Source organism: Rhagoletis zephyria, unplaced genomic scaffold (assembly GCF_001687245.7).
Source record: "Rhagoletis zephyria isolate East Lansing unplaced genomic scaffold, Rhagoletis_zephyria_1.1 Rzeph_scaffold_02436, whole genome shotgun sequence".
Lineage (NCBI taxonomy): Eukaryota > Metazoa > Arthropoda > Insecta > Diptera > Tephritidae > Rhagoletis > Rhagoletis zephyria.
Window position 1 is genome coordinate 24281 of NW_016159520.1, and position 20021 is coordinate 44301.

Genomic DNA, 20021 nt, shown 5'->3' on the forward strand with positions numbered 1-20021 from the left:
ATGAATCTCCAGGAGAGATTCTGCCCAAGCCTTATCGCTGATTAGCTCTTCGGTCAAATCCTCTTGTTTGAGGCTAACAATGATCCGCAGAGCTGATCTTCTGCTGTTTCTGTCAGATGCCGTTATGACTTGGAGGAAGGTTTTGGTGTGCAGCCAGAATGGTGGACTCCAGGATTCACTTAGCCTCGGGAATCGATTGCACAATCGTCGAAGCCGATGTTTTTTTTTTAATTTTAAATAAATCTCCATGCCAGCAGAGCTTTCCGAAGGATTAGCAAAGTTTGCCTCAGCGCCGAGTCCGTCACTAGAGGTAACATCACCACCATCCAGTTTCCAAAGGCGTTGAAGAATTTTTCGCCAAAAATTGGCGGGATTGTGGCAGGGGTAGGTAGTATGCGCAAAGTGTGGAGACCAACAATCATTCTGACGGTAGGGTGGCGCACCTCGTCTTGAAAGCTCGCGAGCACACTTTAAAGCAGCTAAGCGATTGTCTTCAGCTCTTAACACGCGAGGTCTATCTCATTTAGTTTTATATATACATTTTACGCTAAGAATTTTAATTTTAACATGCCATTCGAACTAGTCTCGGAAATGCTGGAAACTTGAGTCATTTAACTTGTCATACTATTAAAACACCCTGTTTATTTTAACGTTCCTTAAACTTAAAAGATTTTGAAGTGCAGCACTTAAATGATACCATACTTATGAAGCACGCGGCATGCAACACACTTTGTTCATGATGCGCCACATTAGGATATACTTATGCACATACATACATATAAATGTAGATAATAATCCATTTGCATATCTTATACTAATTAAGACTTATATATGTAGATTAGGGTGGTTCTTAAATGTAGGAAGCAAATTTTTGCATCAGATTTCCTTAGCCTCAACCCCTACGTCGATGCTACGATAGCCGAAGATATCACGAGATGGTTAAGGCGTGTCGCACAGAGGCCAAAATTCATACTACCCTATGAAGACGTCGTAACCGACTCCAATATAAGTGATATCGTGATGTATTGTGAAACGATACTCCTACCCTGTCGGAAACACCATCAACCAAGAAAAGATAAGTGATATCCTCGACTTTAGTAGTATCGATTTTGGGTATTAAGTGAATAAAAAAAATATTTTTAATTTTTTAAGTCCGGCCTTTAACCCTTTTGGGACCAAAATTTATTTGTGATATCTGTAACCTTGGTATTACCGATTGAGGGGGTGAGACTGAAAAAAAACTTTAATTTGATTTTTTAAGGACCACCCTAATGTTGATATGTAGTATTTAGATGTACATATACAATGTAGAAACAAACATTTGTTTGTGTGCACTTTCCGTCGTTGAAATTAATGGAAAGGTCTTCAAATAAAATGATTTTGATGCGCCGCGACAGTAAAGGATTTTGCATCTTTAATTAAAATTTATGTATGTAGGTATGAGCATATTAATTTGTATGCATGACCGACACAAGCAGGTAAACCCACTTTTTTATTCCAAAGGAAGTTCCATGTGTAGGGAAATGCATGTATGTACATTAGGGTGGTCAAAGTAAAGTCGGAATTGTAATGCTCTCACCCCCTACGATTGTTCTATATCGAAAAAGTATACCCCTATTTTTTTTTATTTTGAAAATATAAAAAAATATATTTAGAGGTCGCTCAAAGCGCTCAAAGTTTTCCATGTATTTGTACATAGGAAAAAAACAACTTTTCGTAGAAATGGTATAGAATTTTTGAAAATAATTTCGATCGGAAAACTCTTGTTCTCTTCAGGAGACTTTCAATTATAACACCAAATTTTTTATTTAACCATTTTTTAATACTAACGATTTTTTATTGGTCCCCCCATTGCATTTTTCTAGGCTTTTGTGGTTTTATTGCGGACCTAGAAACTATAGTTGCGATGAAAAAATGGTTAAATAAACAATTGGATATTATTATTGGGAATCTCCCTATCTCTCTATTTTTATCGGTATAGAACAATCCTAGGGAGTGAGAGCATAAAAATTCCGACTTTACTTTTTCACATGCATTTTCGGACCACCCCAATGTCCATATATGAACAGCAGGAAAACGCACGTTCCACCGCGAGAGTACACTCTGACAATTTTCACACAACCCATGTGTATATAAATACATACTGGTATTTTTTCCCTTTTGAACGAAATGCTTTAAAACTTACTAGAAATCCAAATCGAAGCTGCAATTGATTGTTTCTCATGTAAATTGTGAATACATACTCATACGTCAGCAAAAAAGATATATTCACATGCACCAATAACAAATATACAAACTAAATAATTTTACTGGCGCAGCAAATAAAACAGCAATGGTTGATTAAATTGTGCCCGCGACAATGTAAGGACAATAAAAGAAACAAAAATATTAAATACAAATCTCTAACAATAAACACCGCGCACGTTCGCATTCAATTGAATCATAGAGTGGCACAGCTGCCTTCCCCTATACACGTTTGTGCCTGCAGGAATTTTTAAGCTTCCGAACTGATGCGTTTCTAGGAAATGGTACAGCCTAAATAACCAGTGTTCCAGCATATTTCGGTTTCTGCGAATAATATTGCAGTTTACAAGAATTTTTCTACACAAATCGACATTTTTTTCTTACAGGGCATTACCCACGTTTTAAAACAGATGTAAGCGTTGATTTAGCCAGCTGTGGCACGTTGCATGATGATGCGTATGCAACACATGCAACATGCACTTAGCCCAAGTGTTTGCCGAGGGAGGGTTGTCGTTCAACCGAGAAAAGATACAAACACTGCATAGAGATGCTTATTGTTGGGGAAAGAAATTGAATCAAAGAAATTTAATACTTTTATTATCAGTAAGGCATTCTTCAATGTATTTGCGCCATACCACTTAATTTTGGTTATTCATGTTGTGCACACGGATTGCGTGCCATAAATTAACGTGAGGACAAGTCCTTGAAAGGATATAATTTATAATGCATTTATTCAACAATAAGTGTGATAATAAATCAGTTGGAAAAAAGAATTTAGTAAGAGTGGGAAATAATGTATGTACATATGTATGTTTGTACAAATGTGGATATGAAATTTTAATAAAAATTCTTAAACTGAAAAAATTGTACTTCTTTCTTGAGCTTGTGTTAGCTGCGTGAAGCTGGATTTTCATAGCGATAGTTGCAGCCGGAAGAATCCTACGTAATAGATTGGGATTAAATCTAAAGATTGGACACAGCTATATGAGCCACCGCTATGGTGGCCGCCGCTAACTAAAGATTACATCATTACACCTAGCGGAACGCAGAGTCAGCTTCTTTTAGCGCAACGGGTGCAATGCGGAGGTTCCGAAAATTCTGCTCCTTCTACTAAATATTCGACCTATCTTTCTAACGAAAAATCAGCGCAGTCATATTACGAGCTTTTAGCTAGTGGTAACACACTGGTCATGAGGGCACAGCCGAATCCCAAATAGAATGCTATCTGAAGATTCAACTTTAATGATCTAAAAAAATTTAACTGAAAATAACGGCTAAAATATGATCGAAAAAAATAAAATTTCAATATATCGGTTAAAAATGTATCGAAAAAATAAAAAATCAAAAATAATGCTTAAATTTGAACTGGAAAATATAAATCCAATTTTATTGATTAAATTATGATTTTTAATATAAAGATCATAACCACTACGGCCCCTGCTAGAGAAGTGTCTTGCTGTTTTATACCCATAAGAGAGTTTTCGTGAATTCCAATAAACCGCGTTCAACGAAATGCTTAGACAAGCAAGCAAATCTTCCCATAAATTTAAGCATTAGTATTCCTAAAAATTTTTGTAGGAAATGTGGTTTCCAATATTTGAGCCTTTTGACACTTCTCGATCACACCTTCGTTACGAAACAAACACAAAGTGAAGATACATATATATTTATGTTTACAGACATACACCTCATGTTTACCTTAGTCGAAGTTACGCCTGTTTGTTGTACGAGTATACCTACCATTTATGAAAATATACAATTTTTCATTTCTAGTAGGTACATATATCGATGAAAAATCAATGAGTTTTCTTCTTTCCGTTTCTCATTTTCCTCTCAAAAAATCATTCACATCATCTAGTGCTGTTTTCGCTTACCTTTGGTTATAACTTTTCATCATACATTGCTTTATTTCATTCATTCCGGCGTCACCAATTCATTCCTCTGCTTCATTATTCTGCTTCGTGTCTTACAAAGGATTTAATTATATACATACATACATACATACATATGTACATATTTTTCTTATATTTTAGTAAAAAACAAATTTATTTTTATCTTTCAAGCCACTCATCAACCATTTTACGTTTTCCCCCTTCATTCAACACCAACTGCATTGGGTTGTCTGCATTTTGTCGTTGTTGTCTTGGTTAGTCTTTTCATTTGTTTGACGCTATCTGCTTTTGTGTATCTTTGGGACTCTCGCATTTGGGGTAGAGGTACTCGTAGCTACGATAAAAAAGTATATATACCTAGTATATGTATACTCCTATTGTTGGCGGTAACCTCACGGCACCGTTGTTTTGTCTTTCGTGCTGCGTGCTGCATGAATGAACACTGTCGGTCTTTACTTCTGTTCATTTGTCTTATTGGAGGGCTCTGTTCTTCTTGCGTGTAATTTTTTTGTTGTTGAATTTTACAATTATTTACTCCGTTCAACATTTTTACTTAGGTTATAATTACCACTAATTTCTCTTTTGACAAAATGCTTCACGTGGAGATTAGATACTCAAGTCTGTAAGAAATAACAAAATATATGCTAACATAAATATTTACATTGTTAAAAAATATTTTTCATAATTTTTTATGCTCATAAATTTATTTCATTAGATATTTTCCTTTCCTTCCCTTCTTTCAGGTGAGTTATTGAACAAAATCGCTCTCTAGAGTTTCATGCGCAAAGAATAGTAAAATATGACAATTACGAAGCTGTAAGTGAATAGATATTTATGTACATACTTATTAATGCGGTTGATATATTAACTAAATTTGTATTTCCATATATTATTTACTATGATCATTTTACATATCAACATACATACATATTTAGAATGTAGAATATTGCTTGGGCTTGGGTCCTTATAATTTCAATTATTATTCGCCAAGCGAACGACTGCTATGAACTGAGCGACTTATGCTCTGATATATTACTTCTCGATTAACAGGCCAATTCTTCAACTTACCACAACTTACCAAAGACAATTGACAGTTGTGGCAGTCATTTGGCAATACATTTTCTTAAAATTAAATGAAATTAATTTTTTTTTAACAATGAAAATCAAAAGTTAAAAGAAAATTAAAATAAAACAAGTGCGCGAGGATATAAAAAGAAAAAATTTATAAAAAAGCAAACGTTTGAGAAATAAGTTTCTAAAAATTAGATGTAATTAAAAAAAATTTTCGGTTTAAGACAATAAAAATTTTTATTATAAGAAAATTAAATTTAACAAAAAATATATAAACATAAAAAATGCGTACCCAAAAATTAAATTAAATTAAAAAAAATAGTTTTCTTTTTAAAATAATATAAAATAAAATTAAACTAAAAAAGAAAAAGAAAAAATTGATTGCATTTGGGTTAACAAATTGAAAAAGCGAAACAAGCAACAACGTGGTGAACTTAGCCCATTGGGTAAGGCCAATGGCTTTGAACGCCGGACTTGTTCGAATTTTTTAGTAATTTGTGAAATTAATTATATCTTTGAAATTACAAAGTCCTTAAAAATAAATCATGCGATCAGAGATAAAAAATAAAAACGCCACTTTAAATAAAAAAGTAGGTTTCAAATCCATTTATTTATTATTTATTTCATGGTAGGAGAGCTTCTCAAACAATAAAAATAGAAGCAATTTTTGAATATCTAAAGCTCGGGATTGTGACAACGACATCCCCAAAATCCCGGGATCGGAAAAAGCCGAAAAATTAACATCCCTAGTACATACACACAAACATATGTATACATTGAAGATTTTATCGAATATTTTGGCACGCAGATTTAAACACTTGTTGCTAGCGTTACCAGGACAAAGGTTTTTAACTGGAAGTTTTCCGAATGCTAAGTGTAAATAATTATATTTAAGAAAAATTTCCTGTTTTATGCTTTGAAATACTAACTCCTTAACTTAATACTGCAACACAGTATATAACCCAATAAAAATTTTAGTGCTTTGAAGGGCACACCATGTGAGGAAATGTGTGAAAAATTGCTTTTTTTTGCAATATTTGCTTTCGCACGTACAGTGCGCTTCACAAATAAGTATTCAGTTGTTTACTGATGCGACAGTGCAGGCATGCGTACGAGATATAAGGACTATACATATACGTACAAAAATTACATATAACAGATATCGACAAAATAACGAATGATCAGAGAAGAACACGCCACACAATTTGGAAGTTCACTGTATTTAACGCCACATGTACATAAATATGTGTGTGTGTGTATTTATGACGCCAACGCAGCTTGCTCACCGCATAAGCCTCGTAGTAATCTGCTGCCCCAAAAGTAAGTAAATAACAAATTTAGACACGCACGTAGACGGATACAGATGCGAATTTAATGGACGACGGACGGTATTTAAGGGTATGTACAGTGTGTGTACACGTGTGCCGCGAAAATCTTTTTCGCATGAGCATCAGAAGTCTACACACATTTACAAATATACATTCATATCTACAAAAACATATCCGAACAAAGACTGGGGCCAAAATTTACAAACGCATGAGAAAATATATTTATCAATTTAATTTTCAGCATTGTTTATCATTTGAAACTAACCATTTTCTAAAATTTTTCTCAAATATTGTTTATCAACTTAAGAAGAGATGGAGATATGTACATTTGAGAAATATTTTTTTAGCATTTCGTTGCATTTCAACAATGCAAAGATGTCTATCGGTAGTCTGCTACATCAGTCGCAAAATGGCTTCTGGACCGCACGGTGGTCGCTGTTATTCGCAATTTGTCTGTCGGAAAATCGCTCCTCGTTCGAATGAGTTGAAATGCATTTAATTTATTGATTTGAGTAAAATTTGTTTGATAATATTATTTTGTGATAAAACAAGAACAATCCGGAGAAATCTATAAGTTTCATAAAATTCCGCTGAGAGCATGCAGCATTTCATTATATTGTATGTAAATACCTAAAATAAAATAATAAATTCACCGATTATTCTTTCTTCTCCTGAACCGTTTAATATTTAAAAATCTACATTTTCTAAATTCTTAAGTTCTATTTATTTTAGTACTTAGCAACTCCCAAATACCCTATATGTATGTGTTTAACTTAAGAATTTAGAAACTACAGAATAGCTTGGTTTTTTACTTAAGTACTCAGGCATCTCTAAATAATGATATAATATTACATATTTTGACGCTAACACTTCTGTTAAGTGTTTGGACGCGTTTACAGTTTTATGCCGCCTCCGAACCGCAAACGGATGCCATTAACTGACGAGGAGCGATCGCTGCACAGTGGTTCTAAACTGAAATTTACTGTTCACACTGTTCAATTTGATTTTTTTTAATGAAAGCTTATACAAGATAGCGCAAAAGTAATGACCCTTCTTCTTCATCACTTCTTTCTTTGGGGCTACTTGACCTTAAGGAGAATATTCGACAGGAAAGCGAACAGGTCCGGAAATCTTGCGGGAAGTCATGGAAAATGCGATAAAACGGGAAGAAATGTTTCCCACTTTTCCACTTAGCAGAAGAAGTTGTTAAGCTCCAAGTAAAGATTTCTCTCACTAAAAATTATTATTTTTTTAATTGAATAAAAAAGTTGTTCAAAAACAAAATTGGATGATTAATTTTGCGCCAACTTGTAACATTAGCAAGAGATGAGTTGATCCCACTGTTTGTTTGCTTACATTAAATTTTATAGTATAAATTTTGAAGAAAATCGATTATCCGGTTCCAGTTGATAAATGTTACATAATTAAAACTACTTGAAAACAATTGCAGTGTTTTCCGAAACGAAAAAAAAAATTGAAATTTAAAAAAAAATAATAAAAATTAAAAATTTTGTTTTTTTTTGTTTTTAGAAAACTGTTTTGTGTGTAGTCTCGTAGATCATAAAATTTTTGGTAGATATAATAGAGTGCCAACAATTTAAAAAATTTAGTGAAAAATGAAGGCTCCAATGAATTATAGACAGTAAATGCCAGTTTTGGACCACTGTGCGCTGTTAAAAAAAACTTTTCTACTCTCTATGCCTTAAAATTTCTTACAGGGTAAGCATTCGGCTCTCTTTTTTTATATTGTCATATATGTATTTATGCAGACTTTTTGGATTGTCTTTTATGACTTCCGCGCGACCGGAAGTCGTATTTGCATGCAAGATGTACCCACATACATTCATATGTATGTATGTACATACTGTACGCTCCGAAATCAACCAATGCCGGCGATTTGCATTTGCACATTCGAAAACCAAGCTTCTGAATGGTACATAGTTACTCAAAAAAGTGATCACGTTTTTCGCATGCTCGCAATATTCTAAAGTTAAGTTTACAAAAAGTATTCTTAAAATATGCAAGAACAATTTCTATTTTGGAGCTGCACTAGTGGCACATATAAACAGTGGTAGAAACGTCCAGAGAAAGCTCAAACATTCAAAAACTCGTTAGGATTTTACAAAGACCGATGAGATTTTAAAAATGCCTTTGTGAAATAAAATCATTGCGAATTGTTATTTAATTACTTACATACTCTTAAAGCTTTTAGTTTCATGTTCACTTTTTTGTGTGATTGTATTTACTTGTACATCACATTTGCATAGAGTTTATGTAGATGGCATTTGAGTGAGCACTGGCGTCAAATCATTCATGCACCAAAGGCAACAATGTCGGCACGAAAAACACCGGCCGGCGTTTAATATCATTTGCAGAAAATATGCAAAACACATGTATGCACATGTGTAAGTATTAAAATTAAGCAGAAAGAACAACAACATCAAATACATAAATATTTTTGTTTAATGACATTTCCGGTTCTTATGCTATAAGGAGTTTTGCTTGCTTTAAAAAGAAAAACTTCTGAGTGTTCATATTTACTTAGTTCTATAATAGAATTTTGTTCTCATCCGACCGCATCTATTTTTTTACAAAAAACCTGTTCACGTTTTCTTCCTCTTGACTCCTTGGGTTATAAAGGCCGACATGTTCCATCAATCTAGTTATCATCGCTATGGCCTTGTTTGCTTTTGTCTCATTTTTTTCTCATAATCATGAACAGTTATCATCATCTTAACTTTAGTATCAATATTAATCTCAATCTAAATCTCAAGCTCAATCTCAATCTCAATCTCAATCTCAATCTCGATCTCGATCTTTATCTTTATCTTTATCTTAACCTTATGTGGATGTTTATGTAGAAGAAGAAGCCTAAAAATATGTACCACATAACTGTAAACCATTTATACAAATTTATACATTTTGCTTATAGGGGTATTCCATCGTCACGGGTGGGACATTTGTACAGCAAAAATAGTTTTTCTTTTTTAATTTAAGTATAAAGTACTAAGCAATTCTACATTTTGATAAAGCTACACCTAGTTCACTAATATACGAGTTATTACCAAATACGAAAAATATTCCAACTTGATTTTATATTGGAAAATTCTGAGCTGTTTCTTCCGTCACGGGTAGGACAAAGAAAAGACACTGCTTTTTGGAGAACATATATTTTAAGGAAAGTCTGTGAATTTACTTAACATTTCTATCTGGATTAGATGTTTTACTATACAGAAAAGAACCAGCAATCCCAACAAAGCACAAACCATAATAAGAATTATTTGTTTATTATTAAAAAATTCAAAATTCTCCTGTCACGGGTGGGACAACTTTTGTCACGGGTGGGACACGTACGATTTTCTTCATGAAAGGAAGCTTCTAGTGAGATCCATATCAAAGAGATTAGGTATGATAAATGTTAGAGGTCAAATACAAGATCAATTGACCTACTTTTATGACAGTGGAGTCATTGTAAGACGCACGATATACTGCTGACCCCAGGATCTATTTTAGGGGCAATAGTTATACCAAACGAAAGCTAGAAGTCGCCAGATTGATGTATTAAAATGCATGGAAGAAAGGATTATTTGCAAACGCATGAAATTTTATATGCATTTTCCTAATGCACTTCTGCACGGTGCATTTGATTGCAACGAAATTTCGAATGTGCCTTAATGATTTTCAAGTTTGTTTAGAATAGCTATGTATGTCTGACTAATACTAACTACAGGCTAAACATGTATATCGACTACTGTTATCACGTCGATAGAGATGTCTAACCTGCTGTTAGTGTTGACCAGACATTGAGTAACCGGCTTAAGAGTGGCTCGAGTTGAGTTATTTTTGGAAACTGATTTCATGGACAAATCATGCTCAAATTTAGCTATTCCTTAAAACCATAGAACGTCAGAAAAGATCTTGTGTATCGATGTCTAATCCGAAAAGTTATCTGCATTAGAATACTTGTAAGCAGATACATATGTATATCTTTGTCACTTAAAGGCTATTTATTGGATTGAATTTATAAGTTTCGCGAACTTCTAGATTTTCTTGGTTGGAACTTTTCAGGTAATTGTTAATATTGACTTTTAATTGTTGTTAAGCAACCCTCATCATAGAATTCTCTGGCGTCTCTAAGATAGTAATGCTTATCTTGACTTTTCGAGCTGGCCACGCGAAATTTTTTACTACATCGCTTAGCCCACCAACAGTATTATGGTGTTTAGTCAACCTGTACTTCAGAGTTTTGTGGCATTAAACATAGGTTTGAAACGTTAAACTTATTTTTTTATTGTTAGGCATCATTAGAAAAAAATTATAAATGATTGTCACGGGCGGGACACGATAAAACGTTTCAAAATCTCTTAAGTAGGTACTTATAATATAATAAAAGAAATGAAATAGGGCTGCTTAGTATAAACACACTCTAGTTATGAAATTATAGAAAACTCCCTAAAGTAGTAACTAAGCAATACGAAGTTTAAAACTTTTTAGTCACGGGTTGGACATGCTAAACCGTAGTGATTTTATCCTATTATATAATTTAAATGCCTATTTTTCTTCAATGCCATATTGCTTCTTCGGGGCGCAGAAAGATCGAGACATTTATTCCCCCCTTCAAAAAAATAATAACTTTGTGAATACTTGATTTTGCAGAGCCTTCTATATTAAAATATGTTGTCGTATTCAACTACTTTTCTAATGTTGAAGTTTTGAGTGTATTTACAGTGTAATAAAATAATATAACTAAATTTTTTTTCGAAAAAACGTTAATTTCAGGTATTGAGCATTGATTCATCAAGCATTCCATGTTCAATAAGCTACTCTACAATTGGACACAAAGTTTCACTTACTCATGGAATACCCCTATAGTAAAATTGGTAAATATTTTTGGCTTCATTTTCTGCGTAAACATCCGCAGTCTACTAATGAAATTTTATTTAATTGACTTATGTCCAAAAGTAGACAAGGATTCTTTGAAAACAACCGATTTGCTGGAACTCTTCAAATGTATGAAGAAGCCACAACACAGAAATTCTGAAGAAAATGAATGTTGTTGTCCGAAATTCTCAGAAATACGCACAATCAGCAAGCAAACAGCAAATCGTAATCCTGCTTTAATGCAGCAGTAACCTAATCTCTCTTGATTAAAATTTATGGTTCATACATACATACAAACTTACATACATACATATGTATGAGCACACGAAAATGCAACGCATGCACTTGAAAAGGACACATTGCAGAGTTGCAGCGCGAATGTGGCAAGTTGCAACCCTCGCTTGCAGAGCAGAACGCATCCGCCTCTTCCGTTAAACGGCACAGACGTACAAACATCCATAAATACGTAGATACTACATATGTATGTATGTTGACGCATTTCTACGAACATTCAATAAACAATAACAATTACGAACCAAATGCGGGTGCAATGCGATGATGTTGCATAGCATTTCAAGTGCAACGGCACTCAAGTTGCATACATATGCTTGCACGTTTCTTGTTGTTTATATGAATGAATAGAGTAAATGAGAAATTCGGCGAAAAACTTATCAAAATAAAATCAGAAAATACATACACGTGAAACAAATGAGGAAAGCAAGAAATGAAAAACTGACCGAAGAACAAACAAAAAATATTTACAAAAAACATTCATGTATAGACACACATTTACATATGTATGAAAATATATACATAAAAAATAAACAACATAAAGTTAAAAATAATACAAAATAATTATTATAGTTCAGCAGCAATTGCGCCCATTGATGGTGCTGCAAGAGTGCTTGCTTGCTTGGTAAGAAGCAGAGCAAACAGCAGAAGTGGCACAAATGTGGCAGCCACATAACAGCAGATGCAATAATTTCCGGTTCTGAAGCCGACGAAACGATTTAGACAAGAGCGTCGCGTATCTGGCCGTCTGCCAATGAGCTGAGTTATTACGGCTGGTTGCGGTTGTGTGTGGTTGGGGATGGTGGTGTCCATCCAGCGCGTTTGGTGCTGATGAGAGCTCAGTTTTGATGCTCTGCTTGTTCATTTTGATGAGTTTTACATTTTTTTTTCTCATTTTGGTTTTCGTCTTTTATTACACTTTACACACATTTTTACTCATCTATCAGCTGCTGCATAATGCATTTGTTATTGTTGTTGTTGCATTCCTTGTTATTATCAGAAACTCTGCGTAACAGCATCAACAGCTTCAATAAAATCAACAATGAGGCAACCTTAAAGGATTCCTGCAGCCTGCAGGTAATTCCATACTACGTATATATATGAATATGTGGGTAGTTATGTTTGTATCTACATTAGGGATGTTAATTTTTCAGGTCTTTTACGGGATTTTCGGGATGTCGTTATAACAATCCCGGGGTCCCGGAATTAGTCCCGACATTTAGATAATCATTACTTTTCAACATTTTAAATCGGAAAAATTGCGTCTATATTGTTTGAGAAGCTCTCCTACTATTAAATAAATAATAACTATTTAAATGGGTTTAAATGGCGTTTTTATTCTTTATCTTCTTCTTTCTTTATTTTAAAGGACTTTGGAATTTCAAAGACATGAATGATTCCCAAAATTACTTAAAAAATTCAATGCAATGTAAAATAAAAATATGGGTACCAAATGCAAGAGGACATTTCTTTAGAATAACAAAAAATATATTTTTTGGATTCACAGGGACGAATAGGTAATTTTTTAAGCTCATAAAGTTAGAAGGACGAAATTCGAGGATGTTATCGAGTTTATGTAAGTCCTTAACATATAATAATGCGAAATTTCAAGGATCAAATTTTAAAAGTACATTTTCAGTACTAACCAATCCTTCCGCACTTGAATCCTTTTAAATTCTACAAGATTTCCTCTTTAATTTGGTACCCATACTTCTTCTATCAGCACATATCTCTGAATTTTTTAAATCTTTTTTGAATTACTGACGTCAAAGTGAAAAATTAAAAACGCAATTTTACTATATTTACCCCATGGTTTCGCGAATATATTGATATTTGTGTTTAAAATTTACTATCGCGCGGTGTTATATGTATAATGAGCCAGACATTTTAAAAAATAATATTGCTTATTAAATAAAAAAAAAGGAAATATAGTCCATACTGGTCAAGAAAGGGAGTTTCTATTATTGCCATCAGTGCAAACTGCAAAAAAGGCCGACATCCCGGGATCCCGGGATTAACATTACTAATCTAAATACATATGTACACATGTATGTTACAGTTGGAATACATCTGAGCACCAATTTCAAGTTCGTCGTTGTTTCGTGATGTCTACATGGCGCCTTTTTGATCGCTTTTTTTCACCTTTGACATTTACAGAGCTATTCTGCATTACAAAAATTTTGTAATCGACAAAATCTCGTCAATTTTTACTTTGTGCTCTTGCTATTACTGTAGCGGCTTACATAACTCTGCCTATAATCGCATACATTTGCAGTCGTTGTCGTCAGGCTCAACTACCTGTAGGTCCAGTAAACGTGCTGTTTCACTTCGGGACCGCACTAAAGAACGAAGTGTGTTGGTTGAATTGGGTTGGGGGGGACCATGTAAAGGTTTGAACTGCTACAAGAACCATTTCCCGAAATATTTACGGGCTTTTAGCCGCTAGTGACGGCGAGTACCGCAGACCATGAGACGATGAGCTGTATATACTTGGTCATATCGTTCGAATGAATACACATGCTCCAGCTCTGAATGTATTCAACTCGAATACCGCTGGTGGTAGCAGAGGAAGAGCAGGCCACGACTCCGTGGGGTCCAATTTTGGAAGTTATGGAAACCTTCTGGTCACTCGACGCTTTGATCTGTCCACCGAAAGGTGCAATGTGATATAACGGCTAAATTAGCTCGCGCATCGCATCGGGTACGACAAGGCGTGATCCGAAAATGAGAATTCCACTCTGTCATCGCGCTTCGTCGGGTTGAACATCGACCTTGCGATCGATTATGGCAAAGTTCTAGGTCTTCAAGTACGCTTCAATAAATGTGATTTGTAACTACAGCATCACAAATGTGCTAGTCTTGGATCGACATAAATCCTCATAGATCAAAGCTGAAAATTAAATACGTTCCTTCATTCCGACTACTACTTTTTTCCAATCGATCCCGTTACTATTAATTCATGTAATTAGTTAGAATTGATATCTAACCTCATTTTGGTGCAGTTATTGTCGATCAGTATGTTTTAATGGTAGTGGGATAGTTTGGAAATTTCAAAAGCAGTATGACTAAAAGTAAGAAATTGTAATTTTGATTGAAATTTGTTGAATTTTACATTCGAAACATTGTTTCATAGGGTTTCGCTTAGAACTTTTTGGGTATGCAGTTTAATAGCCCATACAATTTTACTTCAACAGAGTATAAGCTTCAAGGAGGTAAAAAATTCCGTTGATTTGTAATAATTTTTTTGCTGACGGCTTTTTGCACTTTTTCCATACACACATGAAATTCTTATGAAAAAATGCGGAAGCGGCACAAAGATTTAAAAAAATTAACGTCAGTTTTTATAAATTGCACTTGCTATGTAAAAACAAAGGAAAAGCCGTCAGAAAAAATTATTTTTAAGATTGAAACCTACACTTCATTGAACAAAAAGTGTATGGGTAATATTCTATATATATAATGTTCTAAAGATTCATAGTACGATATTCGAAGTTTTGATAACAATTTTTTAGTTTTTTATAAAATTTTAAACTTCGTTTTTTATGGTTTTGGTCAAAGTAAAGTAAAGTTAAAAATGTTTTTCTACTGTTTAATACCTAGGTTATAATATTTTATTTATTTTATCATATATATATATATTATATTTTTCAAACAGGTGGCAACGCTTCGTCAGTAAACTTTCCTAAACCTCTTCACTTTGATACCCATATTGCAATATTCAATTTGTCTTATCAATTAAATTGAATTAAAATGTCCGAACAGGTGGCAACCTTCAAAAAAAAATTCTGCTTTCTGCTAAAAGCCTTCTTAAACTTCTTTGTTTTGGCAGCCATATTGAAATATTTACTTTATCTTATTAATTTAGTTAAACTCCAATTTTGAAACAGGTGGCAACTCTCTAATTTTGTTTATCTTTCTATATTTTAAGTTGGACCTCTAGCAATGCATCCGTGAAAACTGCATTCAATTCTATGCATTAGTTTTCGAGTGATGCGCGTACAAACATGCAGACTGACAAAAATTCTAAAAATTGTTGATTTGGCTGCAATTGCTCTAATAAAGACTCTCCATGTTAATTTTTCTTTAATATTTATAATGTAAAGACATCGGCCTAATGTATAGATAGCAAAAAAGTTTTAGCTTTAGAAACATTGAGAATATTTAAAAACTCAACATAAGAGCCCTTGTTTGAGTGACTGTATATACATATATATGTGCGAATATTTCAAGCTTCTCGGATCCTATCCCCAGCGATGCTTATTGATTAACTTAAAATCATTGCAGAATAGAAGAATAATCTTATCTTTCTTTCATTTTCGATTTGAACCGTGGTGCTGTGCTTTTGAGAGGAGTTTCTTTATTATTCCGGCTAGAGCTTCTCGAAATTCGGAGTTATCTATGTTGGCCTTATCAACAGTGTTGCCGCGCATAATTTTTAGTGGTAGCCAAATTCCCTTAAAAAAAGGGCTAAAATAGAGCTAAAAAAAAGTCGTTGTGGCTAAAAATGGTAGCTAAAATTTTTTACTTACATATACATATATAAGTATACACGTAAACATTTTCAATAAGTAATGGTATATAAAAACAATGAACTTTGGAAAAAAGCTAATATTTTATCCAACCAAAAACCTTTTTGTACCAGCTGCTTGCTGGTTCCATCAAGTGATTGTACCATCAGGCTCGAAGCATATAACTTACCAGCATGCTGGTACAATATCTATTTCTTTACAAATGAGATCGAGGAAAGATCGAAATGATTAGAGCCGAAATTTCATAATTTTTCTAGCATTTTGTTTAACATTGTTTTTTTTTGTAATTCACAACTGCAATATCGTGAACGTAATCTTCCACAAATACAGCTTTGACTCATATAGTGCAAGAAATTTCCGCCAAAATACTTTTTACTTAGAAAATTGAGTTAATTTCACCACTAACGACACCAGCATGCTGTTATAATCACACCACAAGAACATACACGGTCACTTGACTTGATGGGTCATTAAACAAATTTACAAAAAAAATTATTTTAAACTATAGTTAAATCGTTAACAGAAAAGTTAACAGCCCCAACACTTTTACAGTATGGCAGTAAGGGCAGTCAACTTATCTATTTTAAACTATAGTTAAATCGTTAATAGATAAGTTAACAGCCTTAACACTTTTACAGTATGTATGTATAAAAACGTAAGGAACATACCATACATATAGATGCATATGTATATATATCAGTCTTTCTTAGTTTAAAAATTNTTAAACTATAGTTAAATCGTTAATAGATAAGTTAACAGCCTTAACACTTTTACAGTATGTACATATGTATAAAAACGTAAGGAACATACCATACATATTGATACATATGTATATATATCAGTCTTTCTTAGTTTAAAATTCATCTCTTACATAAATGCAAAAAAAAAACAATTTAAGCATATACAACTTTTTCATGCCAAGTATGAATAGATTATAAAAAGGGCTAAAAAAAGGGCTAGGGCAATTTTAGATTTATGTGGCCAAAAAAAGTATGTGGTAGCTAAATGTAGCCACCAAAGGGCTAAAACGGCAACACTGCTTATCAAAGCTTTTTATGCTCGAAATGCTCCTTTCATTCGAAACCTAATTGAGTTCAATACTGTCTCTAAATTTAATAGGTTTTTCATTTGCAAAATAGCGCTAGTCTAGTTACCCTAGTTTTTTTTTTCTATTTTCTAAATGATTATTAACTTTAAATACTTACATATGTCTACTATTGATTTTTTTATCATTGGTTTAATAAATAAAATAAAAAAATTTAAAATAGTTAGTATGTATTTTTTTTAAGAGTCCACACAAATCTCAATATCAATCAATTCAAAGAACAAGAATTTTTGTTTTTTCATGGCTTCCTTCTACTGCACACCACTTTCATTGCCAGTTTGGTTCTTTTTATTACTTATCCCATCTGTATTTGGTATTCTTCTATCTTTCATTTCACACTCTACTGCCAGTACTCTACCAGCATGCAAATTGTTGCTTTAATGTCGAGAATACTATTACTCTTTCTCATGTTTTCTGCAAGAACAACGCAAAAACAACAAAAAGACCGCAGCATTGCAATCAGCAGCAGCTGCATTCGCAGAAAAGTGAAACATTCCAAAGTGCATTTTCGAATTTTCGAACAATTTGGATGTAGTTGTGTTCTCTTAGCGTTGACGAAAGTTCTCTTATTATAAATTGTTTTCTAATTTCTTTGCACTTCGTATTCTCTTCTGTCTCTTTTGTATAACAGTTTGCCTAGCGTAAACATCTGTCCGGTGACGCCTTTGCTTATTGTATGGCCGACATATGGTTGCAATTTGGTTACTACCGCTTTTGTTGTTTAATCCATCGTTAGTTATTTGTTTGGTGGGGTGGAAGTTGTAGGATTCTATGAACATACATATATGTATGTACATATGTATGCACATAATGTACATGTTCACATATTAGCATACACCGTTTATTAGAAGTTTGCACAACAAGCATACATAGTTGTATATGTATGTTCATTCATAAAATTAAGTCTCCAAATTACATACATACATATTTATGTTCATACATACAGACGTACAGACCTATGTACCTACATTAGGGTGGTCCAAAACAAGCAAAGTCGGAATTTTGATCCTATATATCAAAAAATAGTTATCGACTTTTTTTATTTTGAGATCAAAAACTTTTTATCGGTCGCTCAAAGCGCTCAGTGCGCGGAAAAATAAATTTTTCGTAGAAATGCTATAGAATTCTTGAAAATCTTTATTTTACTATTGGAAAAATCTGTTTCTCCTTAGGGGACTTGCAGTAATAATACCGAACTGTTTATTTAACCATTTTTTAATATTATTAACTGTTTTTTAACGGTCCCCCAAAAACTCCAAAAAATATACCCATAAAAAATCGTCAGTATTTGAAAAAGGTAAAATAAAAAATTTTGTATTATTATTGGAAGCCTCTAGAAAAGGAACAAAATTTTCCGATCGAGAAATATTGATTTTCAATAATTCTATACCTCTAAATATTTTTTTATCACAGAATAAAAAAAAACGGGGGTATATTTATTCCATATAGAACAATCCTATGGGTTGAGAGCATTAAAATACGACTTGACTTTTTTCACATGCATTTCTGGACCACTCTAATGAGCAAACATATGTATATTCACATATTGCCAATAATAGGCTTGACATTGGTTGGTTTGAAATTTGTATTTATTGAATTGATAAATTATGCGCTTATTTAAATAGTCCAGCATATTTTTTCGAATAACAATAAAACTTAACTAACTTCATTTATTCCGCTTACATATTTATGTATGTAAATCTGCGTACATAGTATTTTATACATAAAGAAAATAACCGAGTTTTTGCCACTGAAAAAAAAAATATCGCAAATCGTTACACATATGTACATGTCTACAATAGAGTGGTTCCAAAAATCGACTCTCTTTTTTTCAAAATCCCCTGTGTAATATTTTTGGTACTATCAAAACCGCAGCCCAGACTATTATCCATATAAGAAACAGAAAAAAAATATGTTTCGGTTTTAAGTCAACGCATCGGAAATATATCGTAGATGCCTTTGCAAAACCGCCTATCTTACGGCACTAAGATTTTACAGGAGAGCGAAAAACGGATTTCGTTGAAGGCATTTTCTCTAGCTATTAAAAATTTTACAAACGTGATGTTTTAATAACGATTTTTTTATTTTTATGCATATGTCTCGATGCTTGTAGTTCAGCTTTACCAAATCTCATTATTGCTACAACGGCGATTTAGGCGGGTTTGCAAAGGCATCGACGAAATGTAAATTCGATTAATTCACTCCTCAAAAAGTTATTCAAGCTTAAAGTCGAAATTTTTGTTATATGGAAGAAAATGCACAAAACCGTCAATAAAAAAGTTGCCAAAAATCAAACGATATTTTGTAACCACTCGAAACAAGCACTTTGTTATATTAGAACAAGTAAGAGCAGCGTTGTCTTCGGCTATGCCGAAGGCTTCATACCTTTCATGAACATCTGCAAATTTTACTTTGACAGATCACTGCTTTTGAATACATCTGCATACATCGATAGAGGAGTTACATACTTATATAAAAAATCGCATCTAAACAATCAGAGGTTTGGAAGATATACTTTATATGGCACCAATCTAAGTGATTTTCACTGCTATGTGATCGGTATGTAAACCGGTAACACAATTTATTGGGTTTAGTTTCCTACATAAAGGAGATATATGGCAAAAACTGGTATCTGAACAATCAGTGCTATAGGAGATAAAGCTTATACAGCATAGATTTT

General features: G+C 33.3%; 1 long non-coding RNA gene across 1 annotated transcript in view; it reads right to left on the bottom strand.

The window, feature by feature from the left end:
• Positions 1-9547: 9547 nt before the first annotated feature.
• LOC108366895 (uncharacterized) overlaps positions 9548-20021 on the bottom strand; it is a 14218-nt gene continuing 3744 nt past the window's right edge. Inside the window, exons 2-3 of the long non-coding RNA XR_001848172.1 lie at positions 19310-19312; positions 9548-11401 (exon numbers count right to left, since the gene is read on the bottom strand). This is a non-coding gene — a long non-coding RNA (uncharacterized LOC108366895). The remainder of the gene's footprint in view (positions 11402-19309; positions 19313-20021) is intronic.